Genomic DNA, 10,552 nt, shown 5'->3' on the forward strand with positions numbered 1-10,552 from the left:
TGACTTATTATTTTTTTATATGTTCTATTTTTAGAACTAATTGTATTTTGTTTGCCATAGTTACTTCTCTTTAGTCCGAAATAAACACTCGTGTCAATAACATCTTTTTATTAACTTTATTTAATTACTAAGAACATATACCATATTTACAACACCAACGATAAACCTATAACAAAGGTGAGAGGATTTGAAAATATAAAGGCAAAATTACTGGTTATTTAATAGTTTGCATCAATTAGAGTTGTAGGTGTATTTATTAATAGATCTAAAAAAATCTGCAATTGTGAGAAAAATAAACTTATACTTTTATGAATTCTATTAATATTAAAATCAAATATCAGTGTTGTTTATCGCTTCAAAAATAAACTGATAAGTAACTATCGAAGTCCAAAATGAGACGTTCATCAGATCAGATCAGACGTTTCTCCCACGATTCACATTTCTTTATCATACTAAATATCTCTGAACATCGTTTTGGCGCTTTACTTGCTATTTATAAAGCTTAATTTATTTAACAACCGTATAATCCACTAAATCAGTGATTTTAATCTAGATATTTCTACACTATTTATTATAATTATAGCTTAATTTATATAAAATCTGATAAATTAATTTATATATAATTTACTTTTTTCCTTTCAAAATTATACATTATATCTGATGTTTATGCGAATGTTAGACTTTGATATAAAGCTATTTTTAGGATTTTATCTTGGTTGTTTATATTATAATTTTCTAACGACATTTTGAAGACTTGGCAGCCTTGGCTGATTTTGTCATTCGAAAAGTCAAATACATAGAGACTTTAATAACATACGAAATTAACTAGCTCTGAAGTACCTAAAAATTAGTGATAAGAGAGACGTGGTTGTAGAATTTAATGATATATCAATGACGTTTTACAAATAGACGCGTCATAGACTAACAAAATTGCACATAAAAACAGCGCAGTATTTACTATATTCACAGCCCTAGCAGCTCGCATTGAAACGGTCCGAGTGGGCTCGAAAGGTCCCGAGTGGGCCCAAGCGTCGACTACCCGTCGCAATGACAGTGGAATAAAATTTAATTTATTGATAAAAATACAAAAAAATAGTAAGCCGACTGCCGCGACAGTGGTTGGAGGTTGACTAAGTGAATGTCGGGCAATTACCTTGCTTTCATCTTGCCAGTATTGCGCTCGGACAACGTATCTATATAGTAAAAACGTCTTAGAAGATACTTACAAACAAAACCAGGACCATGGTAGTTAAAGGCACTGTTAACGAAACCAGCGCAGCTTGTCGCCACGGCAGTACCGTGCCCAGACAGTAAGCTACGAACATGCCAGTAGACGTGAAGGCGTTCGTGAGGGTCGTCAAGATACCGCGGATGGACGGGTCGCTGTAACATAAAAAATAATTGGTATCCTTGACTTGAATCCGACCTTTTGTGGACAAAGGTTGTTTAATTGGGCTGGTGGTTATGACATAATTTTGATGATTATCCGTTGTCAAAAATTTGGGAATGATTTTTTAGGCATTAGATTATTTGTTACGGTTAAATTAACTTTTCAATTTTGACATAATTATTATTTCTATGTAACTTGCTCGGTAATTCATTTCGAATCATGAGATTTCAAAATTATGTATAATAACTAATTCGGATTTATTAGGCACCATAATTAAAAAAGACTAATTACTCTGTTGAAATGCAATTGGTAATTAAATTTCTTGTAGTTATTTAAATATCATAAATAATTTTGCCATAATAAGTCATCAGATTTACTGCTTAATTATAAAACTAATAATTGTTAATTGCTTTTAAGTGTTTTTATATTCAAAATGTTACATTACTACCATCAAATGAACAAAAACTTATCAATTACTAATGACAGGTTGAGACGGTAACATTTTAATCAGAGACTACCGCAACATTTATTTACATGTTATAAGAATTCATATTTCGAAATTATTAATTCAATGGCCATTTATGTCAAATAAAAATATTTCCTGTTCTATGGGGATAATTTATAGTATAACGGGCTTTTAAATTTTACTGTAATAGTCAAACAAACTGACAAGAAAACCTTCAAGGGCAAAGGATTCAATCATTAGATAGAAGATATTCGTAATACAAAGTATAAGTAAATCAAAAATTACAGCTATGTTAATAGTTTTATGAAATTATTTCAGTTTTATATTCAATCAGGCTATAATTTATTTCATGAACAACTTTTATCTGATCAAAAATCAGTAAGCTATAGTATAAATAAGTCTATCTACATCATATAATTATGCACCATCTATCTATACATATTAAACAGAGTCCCCTTTTATGCCATATCTGTATGTTATCGATTTTCTCAAAATCTACAGAACGGATTTTTATGAAATTTGGTACAGAGATATTTTAAGACCCTGGGAAGGTTATAGGCTACTTTCTATCCCGGGAAATTATATAACGGGACTTTTATCCCGGAAAACAGTTTCACACGAGCTAGAGTTATTGTCACTATAATTGCGAAACTTGATTACCTGACTTCTCCCACGTAAGTGACTGACGGCGCTTCCATAATCCCCGTGCCTATGCCCAATAAGGCATTCCCGATGAACAACGAGGGTACATCCCAAGCGTAGTACATCAACAGCCATGCTATCAAATGTGGAATGTTGACGATGAACAAGGCTTTCTTCCTTCCAAAATAGTCGAGCAGCGGCCCAGAGAAGATGCTGCCGATTGGCTGACAGAGGAACGCCAAACTGCCTGGAAATTGTATAGTTGTAAATTAGTTTAGAGTGGTAAACTGAAAAGATTGCTGAATTCCGTCTACTAATATGAAATCATTAATTTATCAAACAGAAAAAAAACAACTAAATATCGATAGAGGTTTATAAGTTTGTTGACTTTTTTTTATTTTCGACTGACATTATACATAATTGATCATATATTTATGATCACCAAAAACATATTTCTGCTGAATAAATAAATAAATGTTTTCTTCAAATGTATGTGTATATTATATTTTTAATTGATTTCAAAAAACTGATTTGGAAAAAAGAGCTGTCCTTCGATTAGAACGTCCGTAATTGCAAAAAAACAGATATACTCCCGTAGATGGAATAGGGGCCCCTGACCTTACATTTTTTAGTAAAAACACATAACATCACATTAATATAATTATAGGTTATTAATACATTAATAATAAATATAGAACTATATTATGTTAACGATATTATTATGAACCGGTTAAGTTACATCCGCAGACAGTGATCGATATACTTGATTAGATAAGTTAGATCCTCGAAACTTGAGAGCGGCATTCAAGGACCTTTACAGGAGTACCTTTATGACAAATTGTAAAGGTAAATAATTATATATAATAATATTAACATCAGCCCAGAATTATGTACTGTCCCACTGCTGGGCACGGGCCTCCTCTGCTACTGAGAGGGATTAGGCCTTAGTCCACCACGCTGGCCTAGTGCGGATTGGTAAACTTCATACACCCCTAAAATTCCTATAGAGAACTTCTCAGGTATACAAGTTTTCCTCACGATGTTTTCCTTCACCGTTAAAGCAAGCAATAATTCACAAATAATTAACATACAATTTTAGCCAAACCAGATGTGTGTGCCTTTGGGATTTAAACCTGTGGACATTCGTCGCGGCAGTCCTTTCTATACCTGACTAGGCTATCGTCGCTTTTTGTAAAGATAAATAAATAGTTATATTTATGATTATTAAGATATACGAAAATGATCCCTTCCTGTTAGGGTTTAAAGTTGAAATTTACTGTAAAAACCATCCAGTGGAACAAAATATCGTGTGCAAAACTCTCCTACTAATATGCTGTTTCCTAGTTTATAAAATGCTTCGAATGAAGAAGATATTTATGAAATAGTCATAAAAATATTTATAAAACCGGACAAGTACGAATTGGACTCACGCATCGAGGGTTCCGTACAAACTTGTTTTTTGTTTGTTATTAGAGTACATATTTGCGATTTTCAAGTTTGTTCTTTACATGTGCTATTATACATTGCTTCTTGCAATTTTTTTTATTTTTAGGTCAACTCGAATAGGTTTTAATTCCGGCAAAATATACGTCATAATTTTTTGATCCTATTTACTTACATACGTTTTATTATTTCACAACTGAAAGAGACGGATTTGATATAAATTTCAATTTGATACTCCAACGCGTTCCTGAGAAAAAGGTCTTGTCATACAGGCGGACAGCAAAATAATCCCATAAGGGTTCTATTTGAGATACAGAACCCTAAAAATAAATGTTTCTTAGGACTGTCAAAAAAAACACTGTGAAAAGTATAGTATCGGAATTTATTATGTTTATTTGAAAAACCATAGAGACCCTTTAGAATGTCAGAAAAAAACGCGACTTGTAAGTCGATGTCGTTTAATTTTGATGTTTGTTATTGATCGTGAGACCAATACGTAATGTAATGTTCATCTCTCAACCAATCCCAATAAAGCGACATGGAATCGTGTCGTATTTTTTACAATCTGCACACTGAACTGTTAAAGAAAATCAATATGAGAGAACTAATACGGCAATTATTAAGTTCTAGCTATTGCCAGCGCCTCCTCGCGTGAAAAAAATCTGGGATAAACATTTTTCCGGGATAAAAAATCTATATCGCTCAAGAGTAATGTATATTTTCTTCTTACTGACATGTCTCATATCAGTAAAAATAATATCAAAATCAGTTCCATAGTTCCGGAGCTTAGCGCGTTCAAACAAACTTCAGCTCTATATATTAAATATAAATTTAGAATTTCTAATATGTGAGTAATTAGTATCTAATTAACAGTTAAAGTTCATATCTAATTGAACTATGATTAAAAATATACTCAGATTAATATTAATTGAGAGATAATAATTTTATTACACTAATTGTATATATATAAGGTCGCGAACGCACAGGCAGGCGGCTTGCTTGGCACCTATAGGCTAGCGAATCACGTAGGGAGTAGCTTCGTAAAACGAACATTCTCGAACGTTCGCGACCGGCTCCATTTTTGAAGTCCGAAATCCACGCGGGCGAAGCTGCGGGCGGAAGCTAGTTATTAATATAAGACTAATGACGTATTATACCTATGATATTGATTTTAGTTTCCTTATTTATTATTGAGTGACGGCAAACGAACACGTGTCCCTCTCAGTAGTAGAGGAGGCCCGTGCTCAGCAGTGGGCAAGTATATAATACAGGGCTGATATTATTATTATTATTATAAACGAACACGTGACGAAATTGATGGTACGCAATTTCGTCTGCCTACAAACTAGGGGAGTAGCTACCGCCATATCAGCCGTATCAGTGATACGGGTCCCTGAGCTGTGGGGCACCTCTTGGCCCATACCTATATTAAACTAAGCAGGCGCCCAAAAGATCGCACTGCTCTGAAGGGCTCCCACAAAATTTTTGATATAGGGTCGGTCTATGACAAGCTACGCTATTTTAAACACTCCATTTTAAAAGAATTATAATATACAGTATGCAGGGTTAGACGTGGGACCAATTTAAGGAGGCTTCAGTGTCCGTCTCTCATCTCAAATATATATTTCATATGACATTATATTATGAATTCTTGGAGCCATAAGTATCCACGAGTGTTAGAATTAGGTTTAGATTATGGTTTAATGATCTCTTATTTATTTTATAACCCTAGATTTGTATACTTTGCTAATAAGTGATAAGTATATTGCGAACCAAATTGAATTATGCAATCTACTGTAAAATATTTACCTACATTACTAGTAAGTGATTTGATTGGATTTTACATAACGTTAGCGTAAACGAATGTAAAAATACATTTTCGATATAGTCTCTGTTATATACTCGAATAGATTGTTAAAAATGGTAAACCAGAAATTAGAGAATTTAAATAAATACCGTATTGATAATATGTCATTGTAGTCAGTGGACATAATAAGATTTAACATCTCATGTCTCAGGATGGAGAGCGCAGTGGAATACCAAACGATACTTTGTAATTCAAGGGGTGGGGTGGTGTTTCTGGCGAGCGCAGTGGCTTGTAGTGTACCAAACAATACCGAATAGTTCAAGGTGTGGGATGGTGTTTCTACTGTTTATGAGCGGTCGTATCGTTTACTATCAGGCGAACGGCAAGCTCGTCTCATCATTCATAGCAATAAAAAAATATGATTTAAAAGACATGTGTCCTACAGCCCACCGGAACCGGCTAATGGCTGCATACAGGTTACAAGTTTTATATCATTAATTAACGAAATCTACAAGGTCATCAAATCCGGGGTTACTTTCGGTCAACATATTACGGTTGAAATTCTACATCATATATAATGGTCTGTGTGTCGCTCGCGGCTAGATATTCCCGAAAAATCCGCTCCGGTTAAGATACTGATAGACTTGATGAATAACATGAGTGTTTGGTTTTAGTTCATAGCGGTAAACTCAGGTTACACAATAACAATTAATAAACTAGAACATTGTTTTTATTCCTGTATTTTATTTTATATATATATAACGCATAATGAAGCGGTATCGCCATATTGGTATCTATAGTGATGTTCTAAGTTTAAAATCTAAATCAACTCCCAAAAATAAAGCCTCGTGCACACTCTGATAAAATCGCTCGGTGTGATTTTAAAAACGTGCTCTAATTGCGCGTTTTTACATTAAGGGGCAGTCGTGTTGAATACAGAGAGCAATTATATCGTGTAAAATGTGTTTTGTTTATGATAATACGATAAAGTCGTGTCGCAGGAATTTAAAAGGTCGAATGTGGTGGCTCGTTGGTAGTCACCGGCTAACAATGACATTGCAAAGCTCGATCCAGTTTCACTCACGCATGGTAATGCAACACCGGATATATTATATAATCACGAACATAGTACGCAACTAGTTTATATTTTTTCATTAAATGGAATCAGAGAACTGAGTTGTTGAAATAACGTGACGTTGACGTGAAACACCGACGCTCTAAGAAGTCTGCAGTCGCTGAACATTCTGAAGGAGGCTCCAATCATTATTTGCGATTAGACAAGCCACATATCCTTGCCAAAGAACACCGATTCCTGCCTAGGATGATTCGCGAGGCTATTGAAATTAAAAAACACCCAAATTTCAATAGGGAAGATGGTTGGAAGCGTGCACAAGCCTGGGATCCTGTTCTACATTTAATTAAATCGGATCCCAAAAGACCGGCTGCCAGACCTCAAGACACTGTGAGCTCATTCTGCGTAGATCGAACCGTCAACAGCTAAAATTTTTAAAAAGTTGTATATTTGAAAAATGTATGTAGATATTGTAACTTTGACTTTACGGATGAACAACACCTCAGTCCCCCCCGTGACCATGAAGGCTGCAAAATATTCGAAACGTCGGGAGAAAATTATAATATAAAAAACCGAGATAAAATCCGTTTAATTAGTTTTTAGTTTTTATTTCAATGTCTAACATTCGCGTAAACATAAGAAATCAACTGCGTTGTTTCATGAATGGTATCGACGCTTGAAAGGCAATCATATCTAAGCGAAAAATAAACCGAAAATGTATTCTATAAATATTTAGTATCGCCATATTTTTTTGCGTCACTTAATCTAGGTTTTGTAAGTCTAGGACATTTTTTATAACATTAGGCTATCACTACATAGTATAAAACAAAGTCGCTTTCTCTGTCCCTATGTGTGCTTAAATCTTTAAAACTACGCAACGGATTTTGATGCGGTTTTTAATAGATAGAGTGATTCAAGAGGAAGGTTTATATGTATAAAAAAAACATCCATTAAATAGTCAGCATTGCACCCGTGCGAAGCCGGGGCGGGTCGCTAGTATCCTTATAAAATAAAAAGTTTAATTGTTATGAATTTTTATATTAAAATCGAAACTTAAAATCACTGTACTCAAAAATTTACTGATTGTCGCTTAGATATTATTGCCTTTCAAGCGTTGGTATGATTTAAAAATATATACCCAACTTTACTGTTATTTTGGTGTAGTTAGTAACATTGCAGGAGATATAGTTCTTTCTTCTTCGTAGTCGTACAGAGGTGTCGTGGTCATGTTTGGCCTGTTTAAAGAACTGCGGTTTTAGCGATGTGTTGCCATATGCCTCGATGTTTGGCGGAGTGGTAGCATACGAGAAGATATAATGGCTCTTTTTATAATCACATAACTTCTCCTTAAAAGTAAGATCTACGATGGCCCGACTTTATAATTCCCCTGACAGGGCCTCATAATTCCCCTGACAAGGTTTCATAACTACCCTGGCCGGGTTTCACAGTAATCATTAGCCCTGTATTATATACTGTCCCACTGTTGGGCATGGGTCTCCTCTACTACTGAGAGGGATTAGGCCTTAGTTCACCAAGCTGGCCTAGTGCGGATTGGTAGACTTCACACACCCTCGAAATTCCTATAGGGAACTTCTCAGGTATGCAGGTTTCCTCATGATGTTTTCCTTCACCGTTTCACGTTTCACAGTAATGAACACTAACAATCAGGCAACCCTACCTTCACATTTCCCCTGCAATATAAATTCTTCGGGCTATTTACTTAGAACTAATTCAAAGTTTATAGTTTCTTGGAAACTTGTTACCCTCGAGGTAACAAGTTAAACAAGTTTTTTTTATATCGTTTTCGGCCTATATTTAAATACATGAATGATTAATTTAGGAATTCTTTACTGGGCTGTGAAACCTTCAACAAATATGCTTCGTCACTCCTAATTATAAATATGAAAGTTTATGTTTTTGTTTAGAAGGAGGATAACTATACTATATTACACTAATAACGTTTTCACTCGTTTTTTTTTTATAGAATAAAAATATTTAAATCAAATGAATGTTTACTAAAACGGTTTAAAAAGGAGTAATAGCCTAGTTGGGAACATATTACCGAGACGAAGGTCTTCAAGTTCTAAACAGAATGGCACGCACCTCTTTTCTAAAAAATTATGTCATCATTCTTTGTAAATTATCTTTTGCTTTAACCATGAAAGAAAACATCGTGAGGAAACTGCATACCTGAGAAGTTCTCCATAAGAATTTTGAAGGTAAGTGGTTTCTGCTAACCTGCGTTCTGTCAGTATGGTGGACTAAGGCCACAAACCCTGTCAGTAGCAGAGGAGGCCTGACCTCAGCAGCGGGTAATATATAATATAGGGCTGGTATTATTATTATAAATTCGTTATTTAGTAAAATTATACTTCTTTGGTGTAAAGTAGTTCTTTCTTTTTAAACGATTTTTTATAATTATTATATTATTTATTTGAAAATAACTGATTAAAGCATTTTCACAGCAAAATTCAGTTTTGTTTCAATGATAAATCAAAAACAACAAAAGGACACAAATAATCATTAGATTGTACTCCCGCCCTAATGATTATAGTTAATAAAACATTATCAGATACTCATGACAAAAAAAACGATGATTTTGGAGGTGCTGGGATTTGAACCCAGGACTTTCAGCATGCGAAGCAGACACTCTACCACTGAGTTACACCCCCGATGTATATCGATTGTAAAATAACACACTGTATACAGAGTTATTTTGACATTGCCTTATTAAGTGAAAGTAGAAACCACATATTTTTTTCTTGAAAATAACACTTTACAATAAGTTACTCAAACCGAAAATAAAAAAGGAAAAGTTTCGAACAAAATAAATATCAATAAAAAGTAATTTTAACTTTAGACGCCTTAATGGTAGTACTACTACTGTAAGAGAATTCGTCGGAGTGACATCACACTTTCAGTCAAAAATACATCCACTCACATACCATGTTACAAAAAAAAATACGAGTGAAACTGGGATTTTTCATGTATGATATTTAGCACAGTGTTGGCAGAGGTGAAGACGAGTATGTGGTTTCATTTATTAACGCAATGTCACAACGACCATGTATAATCATGTAAAGAACAAGTACTAAGTTCCATTTTAAAAGTAAACTCATAGTTTTTGATGAAGATAAAATAATATAATGCGTTTGCATATTAAGAGGTTGTAGGCATAAACGTAGAAAAGTAAATTATAAGTTCAAATACCAAATAGAAAGCGAATCGTGTACTATCTTTACAAATTTGCACAAACTCATCACGCCTTTATCTCCAAAGGGATAGACAGAGGTGCTACCGTGGCAACCACTTTTCGCCAAAGATATTGTGTTCCGTCCTATCATGTGTTTGCGTTTATTAAAAAAAAGTTTATATCACATTATGACATCGTATAAATTCTGTGCAATGTACAGTCAGCCGCATAAATAGCTGAACATAATCAAAACATCAAATCGCCGAATCACTTTTGTGTTACCAATTTTTTTTTTAAAACAGAAGGGATTTACTTTTCTTCACCTAAAGAATTTTCAAATAATATGTACACTTTAGTGTTGTTACCTTAAACTGTTTCTCTCTTCACAAAATAAATTAAAAAGTATTTACTTTATTACAAAAACAAAAAAATCATATTGAACTTAACGTGTATACGCTATTTAAAGTTTAAAAAAATCAGCTACTAATGTATGTAGCTTCAGCCTATCCCTCCGCGAATAAAGGCGTGAATTTATTTAT

General features: G+C 33.9%; 1 long non-coding RNA gene and 1 other non-coding gene across 2 annotated transcripts; both read right to left on the bottom strand.

Annotated features, from left to right (window-relative positions):
• Positions 1-1,342: 1,342 nt before the first annotated feature.
• Positions 1,343-2,774, bottom strand: LOC119192521. The gene is made up of 2 exons (XR_005113655.1): positions 2,517-2,774; positions 1,343-1,383 (listed from the first exon to the last, which is right to left on the bottom strand). It is a non-coding gene; the product is annotated as an uncharacterized LOC119192521 (long non-coding RNA).
• Positions 2,775-9,420: 6,646 nt separating this feature from the next.
• Positions 9,421-9,492, bottom strand: Trnaa-cgc. The gene has a single exon. It is a non-coding gene; the product is annotated as a tRNA-Ala (tRNA).
• Positions 9,493-10,552: the final 1,060 nt, after the last annotated feature.

The sequence above is a fragment of the Manduca sexta genome, unplaced genomic scaffold, assembly GCF_014839805.1.
Source record: "Manduca sexta isolate Smith_Timp_Sample1 unplaced genomic scaffold, JHU_Msex_v1.0 HiC_scaffold_2872, whole genome shotgun sequence".
NCBI lineage: Eukaryota > Metazoa > Arthropoda > Insecta > Lepidoptera > Sphingidae > Manduca > Manduca sexta.